This window comes from Mustela nigripes, chromosome 5, assembly GCF_022355385.1.
Source record: "Mustela nigripes isolate SB6536 chromosome 5, MUSNIG.SB6536, whole genome shotgun sequence".
Classification (NCBI taxonomy): domain Eukaryota; kingdom Metazoa; phylum Chordata; class Mammalia; order Carnivora; family Mustelidae; genus Mustela; species Mustela nigripes.
The window spans coordinates 13,402,014-13,428,517 of NC_081561.1; the positions used below are offsets into that span (position 1 = coordinate 13,402,014).

At 37.3% G+C, this 26,504-nt stretch overlaps 1 protein-coding gene across 1 annotated transcript in view; it reads right to left on the reverse strand.

Annotated features, from left to right (window-relative positions):
- Positions 1-26,504, reverse strand: part of RANBP9 (RAN binding protein 9) — an 88,621-nt gene that overhangs the window by 40,395 nt on the left and 21,722 nt on the right. The window lies entirely within an intron of this gene.

The window sequence follows — 26,504 nt, forward strand, 5'->3', positions numbered from 1 at the left end:
AATAAGGTGAATCCAGTTTGTGAAAAGGCTAACTATGATTGCATCAAGACTTAAAATGGCACTTGATAAATTTTGCTACCGTTATTTATTTATTTATTTTTAAAGATTTTACTTATTTGAGACACACACAGAGCGTGAGCATGAGCAGGGGGAGAAGCAGGGATAGAAGAGCAGAGGGAGAGGGAGAAGCAGACTCCCCCCGAGCAAGGACCTTGACATGGGCGTAGAGCCTGGAACTCCAGGATCATGACCTAAGCTGAAGGCAGCCGCTAAACAGACTGAGCCACCCAGGCGCCCTTCAGCTACCATTTTTAACAAAAACTCAACCAAAATAAAAGCAAACTAAAATACGACACACTTTTACCAAATCTAATACAGCAAGTATTCAACAGTAAACACTGAAGCCATCTCCATTAAAATCAGGACATGGAATTGTCTACTACAACTGTTAAATAGTATTTTGAAGGTTTCTGATAATTTAATAATATAATGAAAACAAATAACCAGTATTAATATTAAAAGATATAAAATCATCTTTATTTTTAGTTGCCATGATTATATACATAAAAAACCACAGAAACTACTAAAAGCTTAGAAGATAAACTCTCACGTGGGCACACTGTAGAATATCGATAACACATAATCCTAAAGGCTTACGAAGAGAAAAGGCAAATTATCTCCCCCAAAAAAGGACCATTTATGACAATAAACAATGGCACAAAAGCACTAAGGATAAAGAACTGCCAGCTTAGAACTGAATGCTCAGATGAAGTATCACTGAAAATGAGGGCAAAATAAGGTATTTTAAGACACTAAAAAGCTAACGGCTTACTTTCCGCAGAACCTCACAAAAGAACTATTTGGGGATATGCTTTAGTAGAAAGATAAGTGAAAAAAATGAGAAGAAATACATGGGTCAAAGAAACAATAATCCGCACATAAAGCATGAAATACATACTTAAAAAGAGCCAAATTCTCTAAAAATACTATTGCTTTTAAAATCGGTAACCCATATATAATATGCTAGAATACAATTAATGGTACTTTACATAAAAAGACACAGGAAAATATCACCCCCATTCAAGAGAACAGAAACAAAAGAGAATGCCTCTGAGATGATGAAGTGTTTGAAATTAAAATATAAAGAATTTTGAAGCAGCTGTTGTTACAATGCTCAAGGACATAAAGACAAATGTGCTTGTACTGAATGAAATGATAGCAATTTCAACAAAGAAAAAGAATTTTAAAAAAACCAAAATTCTAGAGCTGAAAAATATCTGAAATAAGCATTTACTTATGTACTTAATGGCACACTGGAAATGGCAGAATGAGTAAGTAATGATGAAATCAGAGCAGATTCTGAAGAACAGAGAAAAAATATTAAGGCTAAAAAAGAGAGCCGGCTGAGGCAGCATCAAAAGGTCTATCAAGGGGCGCCTGGGTGGCTCAGTGGGTTAAAGCCTCTGCCTTTGGCTCAGATCATGATCCTGGAGTCCTGGGATCGAGCCCCGCATCAGGCTCTCTGCTCAGCAGGGAGCCTGCTTCCTCCTCTCTCTTCTGCCTACTTGTGATCTCTGTCAAATAAATAAATAAAATCTTAACAAAAAAAAAAAAAAGGGTCTATCAAACATGTAACCACAGTCCCACAAGGAGAAAAAGAGAGTGGGTCAAAAATTCAGAGAACAATTTTCCAGATTTCGGAAAAGAAAAAGATCTCTAAATTTAAGAAGCATGCAAACCTCACACATTCAATACCAAGAAAAGCACACCTAGGCACAAATCACAGCCAAACTGCTGAAAACTTTAAAAAAATAATAAAACAAAACAAAAGAACACTGAAAACAGCCAGAAAAAAAAGACATTTTACTGTCATAGGAACACTGAGCTGAACACTTGTGCATTTCTCATAAGAATATAGAAAGCCCAGAAGACAGTGAAAATGAAATCTCTATTAAACCAAAGCTGGGGGAAGGGGAACTCATGCTTTATTATCATATTTAAGGTCCTTAAAATGACTACACTATACGAAATCATGCAGTAAAAACCACAGGGCTTATCAGAAAAAAATGGGGTTACAAGCACAGCATTCCTAAACTCCATCAGTAACACATTTAAAAAAAGGGAAGAACCCAACTTTAAAAACCCCCAATTCAATAAAAAACGATTTTACACACACTAAATTATTTAAGATACATAAACACCACAGTAAATATGACACTTTACACTGAAAAAGATCTGAAGTTTACTTGGGGAAGTAGGTGACACAGCACTGTAGCTTGTGGGTTATTGTGAAGTGGTGGAAGGAAAGTTACTCGACACGTAAATCTGTCCCAGCAGATGTGGACGGGTGTGGCTCGGAACACGCAGTGAACCAGCATAGTTGGTACATGTCTGAGGTGTTGCAGGGCATATAAAAACAAGCTCAAATTCAACAGCAGTGAGGGAGTGGCAAGACTTTAAAGCGCATGAACAAAAAATGTATTACTGTGGTACTCTGTGTTTAGCAAAGGAAACAGACATAAAAAATTTTCAGATCAATATATCAATACAGATATTTTCAAATTTTACATTTACTACCATTTTTAAAATTATGGTTGTACCAAATATCAAATAAAAGAGACTAAGAAGACTAGTTTAACTCCTACTATACACAGGTTTAAATCCACTAGAGCTTGTTAGTTTCCCATCTGTTCTCTCCATTCATCCTTTCCTATGTTCTTTGTATTTTTCTACATTTAATCCTTATTAACGTTTTGCTATACATTTTGGTACTGTATTAATGAACACCATGTAAGTGTTAAAAAGTACACCTCTGACATATCTTTGGTTGAATTAGTATATTTATCACATGATGACAATGTAACACAAAGCTTTTTAAAGCCTGTTTACCTCTTCCCACATTTTGCTACTGTTGTCATGTTTTATTTCTTAAGATTTATTTGTTAGAGAAAGAGAGAACACAAGGAGGAGGATCTGCTTGCAGAGGGAAAATCAGACTCACTGCTGAGCAAGGAGCCCAACGCAGAACTCAATCCCAGGACCCTGGGACCATGACCCGAGCTGAAGGCAGACACTTAAGCTTAGACTGAGCCACGCAGACATCTCACGTTTTATTTCTTTACATGTTGCGCACTCCAGAGGAATGTCACCATTATCACTTTATATAGTTAACGCTATTTTACTCAGTTAGATACATAATAGACTTCTCATCAGAAACCATGGAAGCCAGCGGGCAGTGGGATGACATACTGTGACGCTGAAAGAAAAGCCTGTAAACCAAGAATTCTATATGGAGCAAATTTATACTTCAAAAATGGATGTTCCCAACTAAAAGTTTCTAACAAACCGGCATATTAAGAAATAATAAAGTGGAAAAGAAAGGAAACTAGGTAGTAAATCAAATCCACACAAAGCAAGAACATCAAGAGAGATAACTCACATAGATAAACATAAAAGAATATAAATGACTTGTTTCTAATTCTATCTAAAAAACAAAGTAGAAAAAAAATCAAAGTAGTAATTATAACATTTGGGTTTAAATTGTATACGTATATAATTTCATGACAATAATAGCAAAAAGAAGAAAGCAGAAAACAGATACACTATATTGCAAAATTTAACATACTAGGAGTGCCTGGGTGGCTCAGTGGGTTAAGCCTCTGCCTTCGGCTCAGGTCATGGGATCGAGCCCCGCATCAGGACCTCCGCTCAGTAGGGAGCCTGCTTCCCTTCCTCTCTCTCTCTGCCTGCCTCTCTGCCTACTTGTGATCTCTGTCTCTTAAATAAATAAATAAAATCTTTTAAAAAAATTAACATACTATTGGAATTAAGTTTGTATCAATCCAAATTATATTTTCCTATTAAGATACTATGAGTAATCCTCCAGAGCAACCACTAAGAAAATAATTCAAGGGGCACCTGGGTGGCTCCATCAGTTAAGTATCTGACTCTTGGTTGTGGCTCAAGGTCCTGATCTCAGGGTATTGGGATGGAGCCCTGCATTGGGCTCTACACTCAGCAGGGAGTCTGCTCAGGATATTTTCTCTTCCTCTGCCCCTCTCCCTGTTAGCTCACTCTCTCTTAAATAAATAAATAAATCTTTATTTAAAAAAGAGAGCGAGAACTCAAGAACTATAGAGAAGAAACTACAGTGAAACTAAAAGGTACACTAGAAAACATCTAATTCACACAAAAGACAGGAACAAGAGCAGAGAAACAATAAGATATAACACATGTAATAATAAATACCAAAATGGCAGACTCAAGTCCTATGTTATCAGTAATGATAATAAATGCAAATGGATAAAATTATCCAATCCAAAGGCAGAGATCCACTGAAGAGTCCTTTCCTTCCTGAAAAAAGATCCAGAGATATGTACTCTACAGGGAACACTTTAGGTCTGACACACAAGCGGAAGAAAGTAAAAAAGAAACTAAAATAGTAATCAAATGAGAGACTAGATAACTATACTAATACCAAACAAACATTAAGACAAAAGTTGTTACTGAAAACAAAAGAATATATATTATCATGATAAAAGGGTCAATACACCAAGACAGAGTAAAAATTACACACAAATACAAATCTAACAACAGAGTCCTATTTAAAGCAAAAACTCAAAGAATTAAAATACACAATTCACAATAGCTGACAACTTCAATAACTCACTTTGAATGATGGATGGAACAACCAAAAAGATCAACAAAGAAACACAAAACTGAACACAACTGTAAACCAACCAGAACTAACAGACATCTGTAGAACTCTCTGCCAACCACTGTGGAGACACGCTTCTCAAGAGCACACAAAACAATCTCCAAGATCTATTAGGCCATAAAACAGCCTCAATAAATTTAAAATAATTGAAATTATACACAGCATATTCTCCAACCACAAGGGAATTAAATCAGAAACTACAAACAAGAAAAATTTCAATGTACAAATATGTGGAAGCTAAACAACACTCTCCTAGAAAACAAATACAAAGAAATCACAAGGGAAATTAGAAAATACTTAGAAATGAATGAGAATGAAAACATAACACATCAAAACTTATGGGATGAGTCTAAAGTAGTATTTAGAAGGAAATTTATAGCTGTAATTGCCTATATTTAAAAAAGAAGTATCTCAGGGCACCCGGCTGGCTCAGTCAGTAAAGTATGTGATTCTTGATCTTGGGGTTGTTGAGTTCAAGCCCCATACGGAGTATAGAGATTACTTAAAAATACAACTTAGAAAAAAAAAAAAAGAAGCAGAGGTATCTCTAATAATCCAACTTTCTACTTTGAGAAACTAGACAATGAATTTTTTTTTTTTAAAACCACAAAACTCTAATAAACCCAGAGCAGCAATAGGAAGGAAATAATAAAGATCAGAGCAGAAATCAATGAAATAGAGACCAGAAAAGCAAAAGAATCAATGAATCCAAAACTCGGTTCTACTAAGAGGAAAAAAAGATTCAAATTAATCAAACAAAAAACATAAAAATGGTAATTACTACCAAAGTAAAAAAAAAAAAAAGATTTTAAGGGAATAAAAAGAATTGTAAGAAAATCCCATGAACTATATAGCAACATATTATATAACCTACTTAAAATAGACAAATTCTTAAGTCATAAACTACCAAAAATGAATAGCAATCTTAAAACTTCCCATGAAGAAAAGCTATACTCATAAAAAGAATAAAAATAAAAAATATTTTTATATTATATAAAAAGCAAATGCATCCACATTGTAAAGATAGGAGAAAATATCCTCTATTCACATACAACACAATTTTGTATATAAAAAATCCTAAGGAAGCCCTACTAAAAAACTAATATACAAGTTCAGCAAGACTGCAGGATACCAAGTTCAATATATGCAAAAATCAGATGGCTTCATTCTTGAATTCTACCAAACACAAAGAGAAATTATCACCAATCTTTAGACTCTTTCCCACAAATTAGGAACACTTTCTAACTAATTCTACACACAGCCAGTGTTACCCTGCTGTCAAAATCAGACAAACACACCACAAGAAAACAATAGAAACGATCCTTTATGAATATATGTGCTCAAATCTTCAACTAGCAAACCAAATCTGGCAACACACAAAAAGGATTACACATCATGACCAAGGGGAAATTTATCCTAGAAATACAGTTGACTTAGAAACATACTCAATGTAAACCACCACACTGAGAATGAAAAATAAAAGCAACATGATCATTCACAAAGAAACAGAATCAAGACAAAATCCATCATCTCTTCTTTATAAAAACACTCAACAAATTAGGAATAAAAGGGAACCTCCAAAGCTGGTAAAATACATCTATTTAAAAAAACCCATAGCTAACATCATCATACTTAATGGTAAAAGATTAAATACTTCCCCCTTAAACAAGAAAAGAGGACTTCTACCATTTCTATTCAAAAGAGGACTGGAGGTTCTAGCTTGGGCAATAAGGCAAGAAAAAGCAAACGCATCCATATTGTAAAGATAAGAGTAAACATCCTCTATTCACATATGACACAACTCTGTATATAAAAAATCCTAAAGAAGCCCTACCAAAAAACTAATATACAAGTTCAGCAAGATTGCAGGATACCAAGTTCAATATGCAAAAATCAGTTTTGGGGCACCTGGGTGGCTCGGTTGGGTGTCTGACTCTTGATTTCAGCTCAGGTCATGGCCTCAGGATAGTGTGATCAAGCCCTACTTGGCCTCCACTCTCAGCAAGGACTCTGCTTGGGCTTCTCCCTTTCCCTCTCCCCCATGCTCATGTATGCAGTCTAAATAAATTTTTAAAATCTTTAAAAAATCAGTTTTATTTCTACTCTTTAGCAACAACTGGAAAATGAATTTAAGAAAACAATTCCATTTACAACAGAATTAAGAATAATAAAATATCTAGAAATAAACAACAAAAAAGTGCAAGACTTGAACACTAAAACCTACAAAACACTGTTGAAAGAAATTAAAGAACACCTAAATAAATGGAAAGATAACCATGTTCATGGACGGGAAGAATACTGTTAATGTGGTTAAAATGGTAATGCTACCTTAATTACTCTAGAGATACAAGGCAATTCCTACCAAAATTCTAGCTTGCTTTCTTGCAGAAATTAACAAACTGATTTGGAAATTCATATGGAAAAGCAGGGGGCCCAGGAAAAAGAAAAAACTTGGTGGACTCACACTTCACAATGTTAAAACTCACTAAAATGAAAATAATTAAGAGAGTATATTATTACTGGCTTTAGAACAAACATATATATTAATGCAACAGAATTAAGAGTTTAGAAATTAACCCTAAGGTTTATGGTCAATTGATTTGGACAAGAGAAACTAGACTTTTTTTTTTTTTTTTAAAGATTTTATTTATTTGACAGAGATCACAAGTAGGCAGAGAGGCAGGCAGAGAGAGAGAGAGGAAGAAGCAGGCTCCCTGCTGAGTAGAGAGCCCGATGCGGGGCTCCATCCCAGGACCCTGGGATCATGACCTGAGCTGAAGGCAGAGGTTTTAACCCACTGAGCTACCCAGGTGCCCCGAGAAACAAGACAATTTAATGGAAGAAAAGTCTCTTCAACTGACGCTGGGACCAGATATATCTATGCAAAAGAATGAAAGCAAAACAATGCCTCAACACCATATATAAAAATTAACTCAAAATGGTTTAGAAAACTAAGGGGAAGAGCTAAAAATATAAACTCTTAGAAACACCAGAGCAAATCTTCATAACCTCGGATTAGGCAATAGTTTCCTAGATATTACACCAAAAACATAAGTAACAACAACAAGATAAACCAAACTTCATAAAATTATAGAACTTTTGTGTGTTGAAGAATATGGTCGAAGAATGTGAAACAGGAGAAAATACATGCAAATCATATAGCTGTTAGGGATTTCTATCAGAATACATAAACAACTCTTAGAACTTCCGCAATTAAAGAAAATCCAACCAAAATCGGGCAAAGGACCTGAATAGACATTTCTCCAAAGAAAATATACAAATAGCCAATAAGTACATGAAATTAGTCATTAGGGAAATGCAAATCAAAACCACTAAGAGATCTCACTTCACACACGCTTAGATGCCTAGAATCAAGAATACATGTGCTGGCAAGAATGAGCATTTAGAATTTTCACAGTTGGTGACAATAAAAAACAGTGCAGTCACTTTGGAAAACTGTCTGGCAGTTCCTTGAAATGGTAATCACAGTTTCTCTATGACCTACCAATTCAACACCTGCCATCTATCCAGGAGAAACGAAAACATATCCACAGAAAGAAAGTTACACAAATGTTCGTAACAACATCATTCATAATAGCTAAAAATATATTTCTACCTACTGATGAGTGGATAAACGAAATGTGGTATATCCTTACAAGGGAGTATTATTTGGGAACAAAAAGGAATGGAATACTGATATATGCTACAGCAGGAATGAACTCTGAAAACACTGTTACAATAAATAAGCCACAGAGTGCCTGGGTGGCTCAGTCAGTTGAGCGTCTGGCTCTTGGTTTTGGCTCCAGTCCTGTCCTAATCTCTGATCTCAGGGTGGTGGAGTTGTTCTCAGGAGAGTTTGCTTCTCTCCCTCTCCCTGTCTATAGTCTTCCCTACTTCCTCCCTCTCTCTTTCTAACATAAATGGACAGATCTTTGGGGAAGGGGGAAAAGCTGAAAACAAAACAAAGGATACCTGCCCTAAGGCTCTACCTACATAAAATGCCCAGTGTAGGCAAATCCACAGAAACAAAACAGGTAAGTGGTTGTCTTGGATTGGGAGAAGTGACTGCTAATGGGTATGGGATTTCTTTTTCAGGTGATAATATCAATTCTAAAATTAAACAGTGGTGAGGGTTGCATAAGTCTGTGAACATACTAAAAACTACCTAACTGTATGCTTTTAAGGATAAATGTTTATGATTTTAAATTATGTCTCGATAAAACTGTCATTAAAGCATAAACGAGGTCTTTTGTTTTCAGCTCCAGTACATAAAGAGCTTGGAATCTGTCTTCCCCACAAGAAAAAAGAAGCTGAACGAATAAAAAAGCTACAGAGTTTACCATGATCAGGAGGAGCCTCTGAAGAAAGTGTTACGAATACTTTATAAAAAGTAACGATGAATTCCTGAAGACAGTATAATCTAGCTTGAAGCTTTAAAATCCCAAAGGCCCAGTCTTAACCAAGACGGCCACATATTTATGGGTTTTCACCTTCAGTGGCTCCGCCAGATTATCATCCAGGAGGAAAAGATTTCTTCCAGTTTGGGGCATGGGAAGAGGAAAAGTAACCATTCTGAGATATGGCCAGAGCAATGTGTCCTTTCATTGGTTTGGTTTATTTTATTATTTATTTTTATTTTTATTTTTATTTTTATTTTTTTTGAGAGAGATGGGAGCGGAGAGGGAGGAGCTGAGGGAGACAATCCCAAGCAGCTACATGCCCAGCCAGACCCAGGGCTCAATCTCACAACTCTAAGTTCCTCACCTGAGCTGGAATCAAGAATTGGAGACAACCCATGGAACCTCCGAGGCAAACCACAATGCGTCCCCCTTAACAAAGACCTACCTTCAAGGGAAACTACTTTTATCAGAACCTTTTTTGAATTAGTAAAAGAGCATCCAGACAACTCCAGTTCCCCTTCGCCTTCATGATTAAAGAGGGAGAGAAGATTAAAATTCTTCTAAATTCATAGTAAAGGAAGGGACTCTAATTCACTGTAACAACTGAAATTTAATTATATAATTACAGAACCCGGGGCGCCTGGGTGGCTCAGTCATTAAGCGTCTGCCTTCGGCTCGGGTGATGGTCCCAGGGTCCTGGGATCAAGCCCCGTATGGGTCTCCCTGCTCTGTGGGAAGCCTGCTTCTCCCTCACCCACTCCCTCTGCTTGTGTTCCCTCTCTTGCTGTCTGTCAAATAAATAAATAAAATCTTTTTAAAAAAATTACAGAACACTTCCTTTCCCTGGTACCTTATCACCACATCAGCAAAGTTCTAGTATAATAGTATAAAAATAGTAAATTACAACTTAGAGAGGTGCAAGACACAGACTCTATTTAAGGAGTTTCTAGGGAAACCCCAAATAGTGGAAACAAAAACAAGGAAACCTGAGAAAAATGAAGCCTCTGACACCATCACACAATACACACACCAAACAAACATTAAACACAACTTGACTCCTAGCCAGATTCTTCACACTAAAGATCTATTTATGTAAGTTCCTATCACCCAATAAAGCACATAAAATTTTCAACAAAAAAATTACATTGAATGCTAAAAAGCAAGACAAATACATTCTGAAGAAACAAAGCAAGCATCACAAACTCAGATAAGATAGAGATTTTGGAATCATCAAACTAAGAATTTAAGGTAACTGTTATTAATATACTAAGCTATGAAAAACAGTTAATTTTAACGCTGGAAGTTAAAAATACTACCACAAAAATGCTTTTGATGATTTCATCATTAGACTAAACACGAAGCAATTAGTGAGCCTGAAGATATGTTAATAAAAACCTCCCAGACTGAACTGCCAAGAGAAAAACAGGAAAGAAAAAAATCAGAAGAGAACACGTAAGAACTGCAGGACAACTATGAAAGGTATAACATACACATAATGGGCATACCAAAAGAAGAAGAAAGAAACTTGGGTATTTTAAGTAATCCTGGTTGGGAAATTTTTCCAACATTAGCAACAGGCGTGAAACCAAAATTTCAGAAAGCTCAGAGAACACTAAATGGATAAATTCCATAACATCAACACCTAGGCTTGTATTCAAATTTCAGAAAGTCAAAAAGAAATTCTTAAAATAAACTAAAGGACAAAATGAAACAAGAACTCACCTTTAAGGAAAAGGGTTAATTAAGAATCACATCAGACTTCCTCCCAGAAACCATGCAAACAAGATGACACTGGAGTGAACTATCTGAGTGTCGAAAGAAAAAACTAATCTAGAATTCAATAACCAGGGAAATTATCCTTCAAAAATTAAAGACTTTATCAGGCAAACAAAAACTGAAGAACTGCCAACAGACTTGCCTTGCAAGAAATACTGGAAGCTCTTTAGAGAGAAGGAAAAAGCATAGATAAGAAACTCAGATCTAGGGGTGCCTGGGTGGCTCAGAGGGTTAAAGCCTCTGCCTTCGGCTCAGGTCATGATCCCATGGGATCAAGCCCTGCGTCATGCTCTCTGCTCAGCAGGGAGACTGCTTCTTCCCTCTCTCTCTGCCTGCCTCTCTGCCCACTTGTGATCTCTGTCAAATAAATGTCTTTAAAAAAAAAAAAGAAAGAAAGAAAGAAAAGAAACTCAGATCTACATAATGAAAAAGACAAGGAATAAATGAAGATAAAATAAGATCTTTCATTCTTCTTATTCTGAACTGATCTTAACTGTTGAAAATAATAACAATAACAATGAATTAGGTATCTGCAGTTTATGGATAAGTGAAATGAGAGTAACAGTACATGAGAAGGAAGGGAAGAATCAATTATAATCTGTTACAAAGCACCTGCACTACCTGTGAAATGGTCAAGTGTCATTTGAAAATGGACTTGTATTCATTAAAAATGTCTACTGCAAACTCTAGGGCAACTTCCAATAAAATTTTAAAAAGAAGCATAATTGGTATCTTAAAACAGGAGAGAAGATACAATCATAAAAAATGTTCAATTAAAACCAGAGAAGAAAACAGATTTAAATTCATAATAATAAAGCAACAAGGAACAAAAGTGATGAACAGAAAGCAACTGCAAGTAATGCTGACATTAACCCAACTACAACAAGAGTCACTTTCAATGTGAAGGGTCTAATTTACCAATTAAAAGAAAACTGACAGACTGGATAAGAAAACAAAGCCCAAGTATATGTCACCTACAAGAAGCTCACGTGAAATATAAAGACACCGACAGATTAAAGGTAAAGGGTTGGAGAGAGGTATGCCATGCTAATTAATACTAATCAAAAGAAAGCAGAACTAGCTATTTTTTCAAAGCAAATTTAACAAGGAAAATTACCAGAATCAAAGAGAAGCATTTCATAATGATACAATTCTCTAAGAAGACATAATAACCCTAAATGTCTGTGCACCTTACAACAAAGTGTGAAAAGCTGTGAGGCAGAAACTGATGGAATTGCAAGGAAAAACAGCTAAACCCACTATTGTAACTGGAGACATCAACGAATTTGTATTATTAACTGGCAGGCACAGCAAGCAGAAAATAAGTAAGGACGCAGTCAAACTCAAGAGCACCATCAATCAACTGGGTTTCATTGACATTTATAGAACAGTTCAATTCTATTCTGTTTGAGTAACAGAATACACATTCTTCTCAAGCTCACAAAACCATTCACCCAGGCCACCTTCTGCTCCAGCAATCATCCCCCTAGGTATTTACCCAAATGAGCTGAAGCCTTATGTCCAGACAAAACTTGCACATGAATGTGTATGACAGCTTTGTCCAGACTGTTAAAAACTGGCAGTAACCAAGAAGTCCCTGGATAGGTGCATGGATAAAAACCATACTGCATCCATACAACAAACTGTTATGCACTGATACAAAGAGAAATCTATCAAGCCATGAAAAGACATGGAAGAATCTTAAATGCATATTGCTAAACGCAAAGAGGTCAGTTTGAAAAGGCTACATACTGTATGATTCCAATTATAACCCTCGAGAAAAGGTAAAATTATGGAGACAGAAAAAAGATCAGTAGTTGCCAGGAGTGTGGAGATGGGTGGACAGAAGGGGAAAGGATGAACAGACTGAACTAGAGGGGATTTTTAGGGCAGCAAAACTATTCTGTACTGCAGAACAGTATCCACACTGCAATGGTGGATACATGACATTATGCATGAGTGGCACCATACAGAGAGTAAACCCTGATGTGAGAACCTGGGTTAATAATAACATCAATACTGGTTTATTAATTTTAACAAATGTACATTAATGCAAGATGATAATAGGAGAAACTGGGCGAGTGCTAAAATTTTTCTGTAAATCTAAAATTGTCCTAAAAACCAAAGTCTACTATTTAGGGGAGAAAACACCATAAATAAATATAACAGGCAAATAAATCAAGAGAAATATTTCAACATACATAATAAAGAATTATCTTTAATATATAGTCTGCTTAAAAGCAGAGGGAAAAAAAGTTCACACAAAATCCTGTTTGCAAATACTTACGGCAGCTGCACTCATAATGGACATATCAACAACACAAAGTCCTTCAACTGGGGAAGGGATAAATAAACCACTGCACAGCCTGACCACGGGATACTAACTCGGTTGTAATAAAAAGCAACACACTATTGGTACAAGCATCAGTGTGGATTAGCATCAAATGTACTGTGCCAAAAGAAAGAAGTCAGTCAGTCTCAAAGATTACATATGATACAATTCCATTCACATGCCATTTCTTAAAAAGCAAACTAAAGGGAGGAGAACGGTTTGGTGGCTCTCAGGAGTCACCAGTGAAGAGAAGATTAATTAATGGTCATTCCCTTTTAGGGAAGTATGGGAAGTGAAGAAATTGTTTTATATCGGGCGCTTGGGTGGCTCAGTGGGTTAAGCCTCTGCCTTGGACTCAGGTCATGGTCTTGGGGTCCTGGGACCGAGCCCCGCATTGGGCTCTCTCCTTGGCAGGGAGCCTGCTTCCTCCTCATTCTGCCTGCCTCTCTGCCTACTGGTGATCTCTGTCAAACGAATAAAAAAAATCTTAAAAAAAAAAAAAAAAGAAGAAATTGTTTTATATCATGATCGTGGTAGTGGCTGCAGGACTCTGCCTTTGCCAAAACTCACAGAACTATACAAACAACCAACCAACCAAAAAGGTAAGTTTACATTAATTAAAATGCAGGGCTGTTTATATTATTTAAAAACCAAGGCTAACCTATATGTGTAACAATAAAGGAAAGTAATAAATCACCTTATATGCATACATTAAAATGGTGAGCACTGTTGCATCTCCATCCCCAGAAGGCCCCACCCAGGCCCTGCACCCTGCAAACACTGCAGCTAGAGGAGGAAGGGGTGGCCCCGGGCAGAGAAGTCAGCACACGCAGGAGGGCCCTATTAGAAACCCCAATGCCTCAAACAAAACACATCTCGGTGCTTATTACCAATGCTGCTATAAAGCAATGTAATAAATAATATGTAAATAATAGAGGAGAAAGCATGTCAGGAAACTGTGTTCATTTCTTAGAAACGTAAAGTGACAATGTTTTTCAAAAGAGCAAATATGGTCCTTTTGAGTGAAACAATTCAACTTTTGGCAGCTTCAAAAAGACTGGTGAACTATACATTTGTGTCATATAGGATTAGAGTTATTAGCCTCTGTCAAATAAAAAAATAAAATCTTTTAAAAAAGGGGCGCCTGGGTGGCTCAGTGGGTTAAGCCTCTGCCTTCGGCTCAGGTCATGATCTCAGGGATCCCCGGGATAGAGCCCTGCATCAGGCTCTCTGCTCAGCAGGGAGCCTGCTTCCCCATCTCCCTCTCTCTCACCTGCCTCTCTGCCGACTTATGACCTCTGTCAAATAAATAAATAAAATCTTAAAAAAAAAAGGGGGAGGAATAGCGTTATTAGTTCTTAATTTAATCTTAAGATTTACTCTTAATTACAATAATTAATTTAACCAATGCCTTATTTGAAACTGAGAAGCAATTTTATCAATGTGATTTAACAAAAGTGCTCAAGAATTTCAGAAATATAGACAATTTTATATTACACTAAATATTAGCTGTTAGTAAGCATTCACCTAGTGGTTATAATGGTAACCAATCAAATTCCTTATTTGACGCCTAATTTTAAAATTTCAAATTCTGAGTAGTTTCTTCTCATTATTCTAGGTACAAAGGGATCTTTTTTACTTACAAGACTAGAAAATTAAGTTAATACCTTCTGAAGTGAAATGTGTCTTATTTCTGTCAGATTGCATAATGAATATAATAAGACTCTTAAATTAAGAGCACCAAAAGAGAATTACTGCTTCAAGATACACTGGTGTACATATGTCTATTTCTATATATAGAAACTTAAAACACTTATCTGCAACCCACAAGCTACCAACCTTTCTTTTTTTAAAGCTTTTATTTATTTGAGAGAGAGAGAGATCACACAAGCAGGGGGAGCTACAGAGGGAGAGAGAGAAGCAGACTCCCCTCTGGGCAGGGAGCCCGATGCAGGGCTAGAGCCCAGGACCCCGGGATCATGACTTGAGCCGGAGGCAGATGCTTAACCGACTGACCACCCAGGTGCCCCACAAGCTACCAATCTTCAGTCTGTGTAAAAGATATGAACATATATCCACTTCTTCTTTATGTGAAAGAAAAAACATAACTACTTCCAATCATTAAAAGTAAACTGCAGATATACACCCAATTGGTGATTCATATAGTAGTGCTGCAAAATAAAACCAAAAGCATTTCATCAAAAGTTGCAGATGTTCCTGTCAAAGTATTTCCAGTCAGGTTTTTAAAAGATGCATATTTCAGGGTTCAAAAACAATCATTAACCAAGTCAGTTAAGAAGTCAACCAAAAAAGCAAACAAAAAACAATTGTCAGGGGGCGCCTGGGTGACTCAGTGGGTTCAAGCCTCTGCTTTCAGCTCAGGTCATGGTCCCAGGGTCCTAGGATCGAGTCCCACACTGGGCTCTGCTCAAGAGGGAACCTGCTTCCACCTCTCTCTCTCTCTGCCTGCCTCCCTGCCTACTTGTGGTCTCTGTCAAATAAATAAATAAAATCTTTAAAAACAAAAACAACTGTCTGGAGAGCTAAGGTTCTTAAAAATTATGAACACTTTAGTTATTATGAAATAAACATAGGAAATTTCACTTGACCATTAAACTAGTCACGCTTTTTACTGTTTGTATTTTATAAGTCCTGAACATCTTAAAAAGCTTCCATTCATCTCTCACACACACCAGCCAATCCGGAGTCTGCGGCCCAGCTGGCTTCTTATCTCACTTTCACACACACTATCACATCAGTATTTCCCCTGACCTAAACCCTCCCAGGGTCAGGGACCAGAAAACCAGAGACCACCACAATAGCCCAAAGCCCGCCCAATTCCTTCAAACTAGCTTCTCCTAAACTGTTCAGTCTCGCCCTGCTTTGCCCTTCCCTTGGGAACCCCAATAAAGGCTCTGACCTAAAGCCCTTAATGCCTATCTTCTGTCACCTGACCCAAACTTAGTAATTCCCTGGGACCCTTTACAGCATGTGGGACCTCCCTCTCTGAGACCTGTGAGCATAATAAACTTCCTTCCAAGCCTTGTTCTTGCTTCCTCCTGCAGCTGTAACAACTTTACCATACCATATCCAACACTTACATTCTCAGAATAGCCACTATTACCACACAAAAGTAATTTGAGAATATGTGTATCTAAAATATTACAAATTAAGTAATAATCACTAGATGACTAACAGAATTAAGGTAAGAAATTGACAAGTAAAGGAAAATGGAAATAATTATCCACAATACTACTATTCAAACCTAAAGCATTTAGATTTCTTCTCCATGATGCAAAATTTTGTTCCAACTCTAATCCCCCACTGACAGCAAAGCAGCTACCTCTTGTTCTCTACACTGCACCTTTCTTTCTCTACAATCCCCCCCCATTTCTCCTAAAGCAGAAAAATCCTGGAAAACCAAACAGGCTCTATCTATTACTTGCCTCTGAAAAGTCCACAATAATATACATCAACCTTTGAGATGCATATTTCTCCCATTACCTCTAAAAGAGCTATAAAAATATTAGTACCAGGGTGCCTGAGTGGCTTAGTTGGTCAAGTGACTGTTCAGCTCAGCTCATGATCCCAGGATCCTGTTTTTGAGCCCCACATTGGGATCCCTGCCCAGCGGGGAGTCTGCTTACCCCACCACCACCCGGCCTCCCACGCTTGTGAGTGCTCTCAAATAAATAAATAAAATCTTAAAAAATAAAAATAAATACCTTAAAAATATGTACCTTAAATTAAGGAGTGGCTATGGTTATGAAGACAGCCTTTAGGTACCTAGTTATCCTGCCTTTTAAGTAATAATTAAGACAACACAACGTGAAGACCCACGAAACCAGAATACTAGCTTGAAAGTCCTTCAACAATCCTTTGTCAAGGAAACTGCATCTGTAGTTAACTACAACAACAAATCAACATAACTTGATTTCCTGACTTTTTAAAGTAGCCTGTTATAGTGTTAAACATAAAGGAAAATAATTTATCACACTTTATGTATGAAAGAAATCCTTTTACCTCATGGGCACTAAACTATGACTCTACTAATAAAGTGAAATACCTGGCTAACAAAATCAATTCTTAAAAAAACAACAACAAAAAACCCCAAATCAATTCCATACTCGAAATTCTTACTTTTCAACATGTCCCCATAAAATTGATGAACAATAAATACCGGCAATTCCAAATCATGCAAATAAGTCAACATGAAATTGCTTCACACTTCTGGGATGCCTGGCTGGCTCAGATGGCAGAACATGTGACTTTTGATCTTGGGGTTCCGAGTTCAAGCCCCATGTTGAGTGTGGAGATTGCATAAACATAAAATCTTTTAAAAAAAGAAAAAAATTCCTTCACCTTTCAATTTTATAAACTTTACAGGTACTATCCATCATACCAAGTGAGGTGAACCTACAAAACCATACAAGATTGTGGTATATTTTATTGTTTGATTTTTCAGCAATAACCTTTCTCTCCACAAGTGTTAGAACTTAAAATTTGCATTGGATCTTTAAGACTTTTTAAAGATTTTATTTACTTGAGAAAGAGAAAGTGAGAGAGCACAAGTGGAGGGGCAGGGGCAAAGGGAGAAGCAGGCTCCCCTCTGAGCAGGGAACCCAATTAGGGGCTTGATCCCAGGACCCTGGAATCATGACCTGAGCCAAAGGCAGACGCTTAACCAACTGAGCCACTCAGGCACCCCTCTTTAAGACTTTTTAATACGAAGTCTTCATTTCATAATACAAATAAGTAAGGTAATAGTGTTTTTATTTGCATTATGTAAGAACTTAAAGAAAAGATTGTATCAGAAGTGAAGACAAACTAAATAGAACATTGAATAGTCCCCACAGAAAAAGATGGAACAGAACAGAGAAAATTTTCTAAGTAAACAAAGAAGGAAAATAAAAGGTTTTATGAACAAATGATATAGAAGTTAGGCAAAGAAGATCCAGCATATGCTTATAATTAGAGTCCCCTCCCCCAAAAACCTATGTAATGGAATAGAAAAAATACAGAAAATTACATGATAAAACTTTCTGAAATAAAAGAAGACCTGAAATTATAATTTAAGGACATACATAAAAGTTAACACCAAGATACATTCAGAAGCAGCTCTTTAACGAAAAATCTTTTGACCACCCACATGAAAGACCAATTTTTTTTTTAACCCAAGTAGGCTCCATACCCAGCATGGAGCCCAAGATGGGGCTTGAACTCACAACCTGAGCTGAGAGCAAGAGTCAGATGCTTAAACTAAGACACCCAAGTGCTCCAAAACCAATTTTCTTATGAGGAAAAAAAAGATGGCATAAGACAATGATAATTCACATCGAAGTCTATGGAGCTCAAAAAAATATACACCAGGGATTTTATACCCAGTCAAACTTTCAAATAAAATGGATGTATTAGTCACAAACAGTTCTGAACCAGAAAGGACTTCAATTTTGTTCCCATGAGCTCTTCCTGAGTCCTCTAGTTAAAGAGTATCTCTGGCCTAAGGCCTGGTACAGAGTATTATTAAACGTACTACATTTGTAACTGACACTCAATGATAAGGTAACAGAGTTGTGTATGAGAATACTATGTGCTTTTTTTTTTTTTTAAACAACATGTAGCTATAATAGAATAACAAAATGGGGGAGAGTTTACCAAAAAAAGAATGAACTATTGATACACTGGCCCCCCACATGAGTCTCAAATGCACCACGCTGACCGCTAACCAAAAAGAAAGCCTTACTCAAAGGGTTACATTTATATGGCATTCTGGTTTCAAATGGAGAAAAAAAAAAAAGAAAAAAACTACAGGAATAGAAAACACATCAGTGGTTGCCAGAAGTTAGGTAGGGGTGTGAGGAGGATCTGATTATAAAGGGCGCACGCAGTAAGAGGGAAATTGGGGAGGTGAGGCAATAGTTCTGTTCTTGACTTAAGCTTTGTCTCTAAGCATTTGTCAAAACTCACAGAACTGTATATTCCCTTTCCAAAAAAGGAGATTTTTACTGCAGGTGTATCAGTAAGAAATTTTTAAATGCCCCTCCCCCTGGGCCTGAAGATACTAGGGAAGAGAGAGGGGAAATGAAGCGGTTGCTTGCTAACTTCATTACTGCTCACAAGAGATCACCTTAAAAGGAGCGGACTGTGTTAGTATAAAAGTAACTTTCTAAATGTAAAACTACACTACCCTTTCCCCCAAAGGAGAGCAATGAAGATAGACCACATTATTTAAAAAAAAAAAAAAAAAATTCAAAAGTAACAAAAATGTTTCAAGTTTCCTTTCACTCCTATCTCTAGCTAACCACTTCCCCTATCTAGAAGCAACTACTGTCATCATTTATTTGTGCTATCTGTTCAGTTTTCTAAAGCATATTTGGCTATACAGTTGACCTTGAGTAACATGGGTCTGAACTACATGGGTCCACATAGACATGGATTTTTTTATAATACAGTACTATAAGTATTTTCTCTTCCTTATGAATTTCTTAACATTTCCCTTTCTCTAGCTTACTTTATTGTATGAATGCAACATATAACACAGATAGAAAATACCTGTTACTCAACTGTTTATGTTATCGGTAACAAATCTGGTCAACAGTATGCTATTAGTAGTTAAGTTTCTGAGGAATCAAGGGGCGCCTGGGTGGCTCAGTGGGTCCGGCCTCTGCCTTCGGCTCAGGTGGTGATCCCAGGGTTCTGGGATCAAGCCCCATATCAGGCTCTCTGTCAGCAAGGAGCCTGCTTCCCCTCTCTCTCTGCCTGGCTCTCTGTCTGCTTGTGATCTCTCTCACTGTGTCAAATAAATAAATAAAATCTTAAAAAAAAAAAGTTATACACAGAGAAGCATGGGTAGCAATACTAACAGACATAAAAGACTTTAAAACAAAGACTGCAACAAGAGACAAAGAGGTACTACTACATAATAAAAAGATCGACTCAACAAGAGGATATAAGAAATGTACATATCTATGCATTCGACACTGGAACACCTAAATACACAGCAAATGTTAGCAGATATAAAGGGAAAGATGGACAGTAAAACAACAGGAGGGGACTTTAACACCCCACTTTCACCAATAGATAGATCATCCAGACAGAAAATCAGTGTGAATGACACAATGACCAGATGGGCTTAGAAATATACAAAATATTCCATCCAAAAAAAAAAAACCAGAATACACATTCTTCTCAAGTGCACATGGGATATTCTCCAGGAAGGATCACATGGTAGGTCACAAAAGAGTCTCAATAAATTTTAAAATACTGAAACCATATCAAGCAACTTTTCTGACCTCAGCAGTATGAAACCAGCAATCAAATCACCTGTGGCTCAGATGGTTGAGTCTCTGCCCTCGGCTCAGGTCATGACCTCCAGGTCTTGGGATCAAGCTCCACATCCAGCAGGGAGTCTGCTTCTCCCTCTGCCTCTCCCCCTTTTATACTCTAAATCTCACTCTCTCTCAAATGAGTAAGTAAAATCTTAAACAAAAAAAAAAAAAAAGAAGAAGAAGAAGAAGAAGAAGAAGAAACAGCAACGAAAACTACACGAACACATGGACGCTTAAACAATCAATAGGTCAATGAAGAAATCAAAGAAGAAACCAAAAGTACAAGGAGACACATGAAATGAAAATGGAAACATAAAAGACCAAAGATCTCTGGAAGATCGCAAAAGCAACTCGAAGCGGGAAATTTACGGTGATATTGGCCTACCTTAAGAAACCAAAAGACTCTCAAATAAACCTAATCTTACACCCAAAGGAACTAGAAAAAGAACAAAGCCCAAAGTTAGTAAAAGAAAGTAAACAAGAAAGATCAGAAGAGCAGAAATAAATAAAAAAGAGACAAAAAAGAAAGAAAGAAAAGATTAAAGAAAGCAAGAACTGATTCTCTGAAAAGAAAAACTGATAAACCTCTAGGCAACTTCATGAAGAAAAAGAGGGAGGAATCAAATAATCAGAAACGAAAGGGAAGTAACACCACCACAGAACTATAAAGGATTATAAAAGACTACTGCAGGGGAGGCGGGGGCTTAATTGGTTACACATCTGACTGCTGATTTCAGTTAAAGGTCCTGGGATAGAGTCCTGCACTGGGATCAACACTTGGCATGGAGTCTGCTTAAGATTCTCTCTCTTCCTCGCCCTCTGCCCCTCCCCACACACTTGTCCATGCACTCTTTCTAAATAAATAAATTCTTTTAAAAAAACATACTGCAGGGGCGCCTGGGTGGCTCAGTAGGTTGAACCTCTGCCTCTGGCTCAGGACATGATGTCAGGGTCCTGGGATCGAGCCCCACACATCGGGCTCTCTGCTTAGCAGGGAGCCTGCTTCCCTCTCTTTCTCTGTCTGCCTCTCTGCCTACTTGTGATCTCTGTCAAATAAATAAAATCTTTGGGGCGCCTGGGTGGCTCAGTGGGTTAAAAAACATACTGCAAAAAAGAATATACCAACAAACTGGAAAACCTAGAAAAAAATGGGTAAATTCCTAGAAACATACAATCTTCCAAAAACTGAATCAGGAAGAAACAGAAACTCTGAACAGACTGATTACTGGTAACAAAACTGAATCAGTAATCAAAAAACCTTCAACAAACAAAAGTCCAAGACCAGATGGATTCATAGGTGAATTTTACAAAACATTTAAAGAAGAGTTAATGCCTACTTTCCTCAAACTATTCCAAAAAATAGAAGAGGAAAGAAAGCTTCCAAACATTCTATAAGGCCAATACCCTGATACCCAAACCAGACAAAGACACTACAAAAAAAGAGAACTACAGGCCAATATCCCTGCTGAACATAGATGCAAATTTCCTCAACAAAATATTAGCAAATCACATTCAACAGTACATTAAAGGATCATTCACCATGATCAAGTGGGATTTATTTCTAGGTAGGCAACAAATATGTCTCATTGGGGACCCCTGGGTGGCTCAGTTGGTTAAGCAGCTGCCTTCGTCTCAGGTCATGATCCCAGCGTCCTGGGATCGAGTCCCACATTGGGCTCCTTGCTCAGCAGGGAGCCTGCTTCTGCCTCTGCCTCTGACTGCCATTCTGTCTGCCTGTGCTCGCTCTCTCCCTCTCTCTCTCTGATAAATAAATAAAATCTTTAGAAAAAAAATGTCTCGGGGCGCCTGGGTGGCTCAGTGGGTTAAGCCGCTGCCTTCGGCTCAGGTCATGATCTCAGGGTCCTGGGATCGAGTCCCACATCAGGCTCTCTGCTCGGCAGAGAGCCTGCTTCCTCCTCTCTCTCTGCCTGCCTCTCTGCCTACTTGTGATCTCTCTCTGTCAAATAAATAAATAAAATCTTAAAAAAAAAATGTCTCATTGTACACAAATCAATCAGTATGACAGACCATATTAGCAAGGGAAAGGATACAAATCATATGATCATCTCAATAGAAGCACAAAAAGCACCTGACCTAATTCAACATTCATTTATGATAAAAACTCTCAACGAAGTGGGTTTAGGGGGAACATACCTCAGCACATAAAGACCATATATGAAAAGCCTACAATTGGGGCGCCCAGATCGCTAAATAGGTTGAGCATCTGTCTGCCTTCAGCTCAGGTCATGATCTCCCAGTCCTGGGATCAAGCCCCACACTGGCTACTTCTCCCTCTGCCCCTCCTCCTTGCTTATGCTCTCTCTCTCACTCTATCTCAAATAAATAAATAAAATCTTAAACAATAATAACAACTAAAAAAAAAACAAAACCCAAAAAACCCTCAGAACTAACATCATAATTAACGTGAAAACTGTGATCTTTTCCTCTAAGATCAGGATAAGAAAGAATGGCCACCCCAGCCACTTTTTCATTCAACACAGTCCCAGAAGTCCTACTCAAAGCAATCAGACAAGGAAAAAAAAAAGGCATTCAGACTGTTAAGAAAGAAGTTATACTGTCACTATACGTAGATAGCAGATACTATACTATATTATACATAGAAAACCCTAAAAATTCCACCAAGAACTATTAGAATAAACTCAGTAAAGTTGGAAGGATACAAAATTAACATGGAGAAATTGCTTGTTTCTATACACTAATAACAAAGTAACAAAGAACAATAAGAACTCCAATAATAACTGCGTCATAAAATAAAATACCTAGGAATAAATTAACCAAGTCAAAGACCTATACTCTTGAAAAACTATAAAACACTGATGAAAGAAACAGAAGATGACAGAAATAGAAAACTATCTCATGCTCTTGGACTGGAAAAATTAATACTGTTAAAATGTCCATACAACCCAAAGCAATCTACAGATTCAATGCAATCCCTATCAAAACACCAATAGCATTGTTCACAGGAGAACAGTACTCAAATGTGTATGGAACCACAAAAGACCCTGAATGTTCTCAAAGCAATCTTGAGAAAGAAGAACAAAGCTGGAGGTATCATAATCCCAGATGACAAAATATAGTATAAAAGAGTAATTGAAACAGTATGTGGCACAAAAATAAAACATGCAGATCAGTGAAACACAATACAAGGTTCAGAAATAAACCTACACTGGACAATTAAATCTAAGACAAAGGAGGCAAGAATGTACAATGGGAAAGACGGTCTCTTCAATAAATGATGCTGGGAAACTGGACAGCTACACACAAAAGAATGAAAGTGAACCACTTTCTAGTATCATACACAAAAATAAACTCAAAATGGATTAAAGACCTAAATGCAAAACCAGAAACCACATCCCAGCGTTCTGGGATCGAGCCCCACATCGGACTCCTTGCTCAGCAGGGAGCCTGCTTCTCCCTCTGCCTCTGCCTGCCATTCTGTCTGTGCTCGCTCTCTCCCCCCCTCTCTCTCTGATAAATAAATTTAAAAAAAAAAATCTTTAAAAAAGAAAACATACACAGAAATCTCTGATATTGGCCTTAGCAACATTTTTCTAGACAGGTCTCCTGAGACAAGGGAAACAAAAGCAAATTTACTGGGACTATACTAAAATAAATAAAGCCTTTGCATAGTAAAAAATATAAATAAATTAAAAACCATCAACAAAAGGGCAACCTACTGAGTCTTAGAAATTATCTGCAAATGAGATATCTGATAGGTGGTTAATATGAAAAATAAATATATAAGGAACTTATACAACTCAACACAGGGGGGCAAAATAATAATCCAATTCAAACTGAGCAGAGGGCCTGAAAAGACATTTTTTCCAAAGAGGACATACAGATGGCCAAGAGAAACATGAAAAGATGCTCAACATCACTAATCCTCAGGGAAATGCAAACCAAAACCACAAAGAGATTATCACCTTATACCTGTCTAATGGCTGAAATGAAAAAGGTACGAAATAACAGGTACTGGCAAGGATGCAGAGGAAAAGGAACCCTCGTGCACTGCTGGTGGGAATGCAAACTTGTGCAGTCACTGTGGAAAACAGTATGGAGGTCCCTCAAAAAAAAAAAAAATCAAAGAGAGAATTACCATATGATCCAATAATCGCAGTAATGGATAATTTACCAAACAAAAACCACTAACTTGAAAAGATGCATCCATCCGTATGTTAACTGCAGCATTATTTACAACGACCAAGATATGGAAGCAACCTAAGTGTCCATCAACAGATGAGCGGATAAAAATGTGATACACACACATACACAATGGATATACACATGAATATTACTCTGCCATTAAAAAAAAGAGGGGGAAGAAAAGAAAAACTCAGATCTTGCCACCTGTATCATGGATTAACCTAGAAGGCATAACACTAAGTTAAATAAGCCAAAGACAAATACCATTTCATCTATACACAGAATCTGAACAAAACAAAACAAATAAATGAACAAACAACCCAGTAGAAATAGACCCATAAATACAGATACCTGATAGGTGCCAGAGGGCAGAGGGGTAGAGAGACGGGCAAGATGAATGAAGGGGAGTGGGAGGCACAGGCTTCCAGTTATGGACTGAAGTCATCACAGGGATGAAAGACACAGAACAGGGAATACAGGCAGTAATGCTGCAGCAGTGTCGTATGGTGACAGACGGGAGCCAAACTGACGGTGAGCTCGCCTCAAGCTACAGAGTCACACACCGTGTGTCAACTATGTATCGGAAAAAGATCAGCCAACTCCAAACTTACAAACATAACAGCACATTCCAGGCAATAAACAACTTTCCATCAGGCAAAAAATAAAACAAAAAGCCCCAAATGATACATAGATTTTCAGCTGCACAGAGGATTTTAGCCCTAGTTTCCCATACTATTCAAGGGTCAAATGTATTTTCAAAAGAAATAATGGAAAGATAAACCAAGAACTAATAAAAAAAAAATTAATTACCTGCAGGAATGGGGAAGACAACCAGGAGAAAATAAAACTTCTGTGAAGTACCTCCTGGTATGGCTTTAATTTTGGACCAATGCAAACGTTTAAATGTTTTACATAATTACAGAAAACAGAAAGAAAAAAGAGAGAAGGAAAAAAAAAAGGAACCCCTAAAAGCCGAAGAAATTTAAATAAATGAAACTAGCATGTCAAGTTAGTTGTAGAAACACAAAAGAATTACTTTAAGGGACTTGAAAGCTCAGTTTTTGAGTATCTATCCCTAACAGGATATATTCTAAAGACCAAAAAAAAAAAAAAACCAACCCTATAAAGAAATCATATAATAATCAACACTCTTTTTAGTAACAATATCAGTATTTAAACTTAGATATAGTTATGTTCCACTACAAAACAAATGAAAAATTATGTCAGTAACATTAGGAACAATAATCTTCAGATTAAAAAAAAAAGATACAAGGGTAAAACCAGAGAATTCAAGTAAAACTGATTTGAAAATTCTGCAAATTCCCTTGAAATGCATTTAAAAAGAAGATGGGTTGATAGACCTGTTTGTAATAAAGCCAACACAGCAAAATTCTGACTCTAAAATCTAAATGTTGGGGCATATGGCTATTGACCATGTTAACTCTTCTGTATGTCTGAGAAGGAAAACTGCTTAGAATCTGCATGGTCGGGGCACCTGGTGGGGCGGGGCGGGGGGAGGGCTCGGCTGGCTGGGCAGCCAACTGCTGCCTTAGGCTCAGGTCATGAGCTCAAGTGTCCTGGGATCCAGCTCTGTGTGAGGCTCCACGCTCAGCCAGGAGTCGGCCTGAGGGTTCTCTCTGTCTCCCTCTGCCCCTCCCCCTACTCTCTCACTCAAATAAATAAATCTTTTTTTTTTTTTTTAAGATTTTATTTACTTTGGGTGCCTGGGTGGCTCAGTGGGCTAAGCCGCTGCCTTTGGCTCAGGTCATGATCTCAGGGTCCTGGGA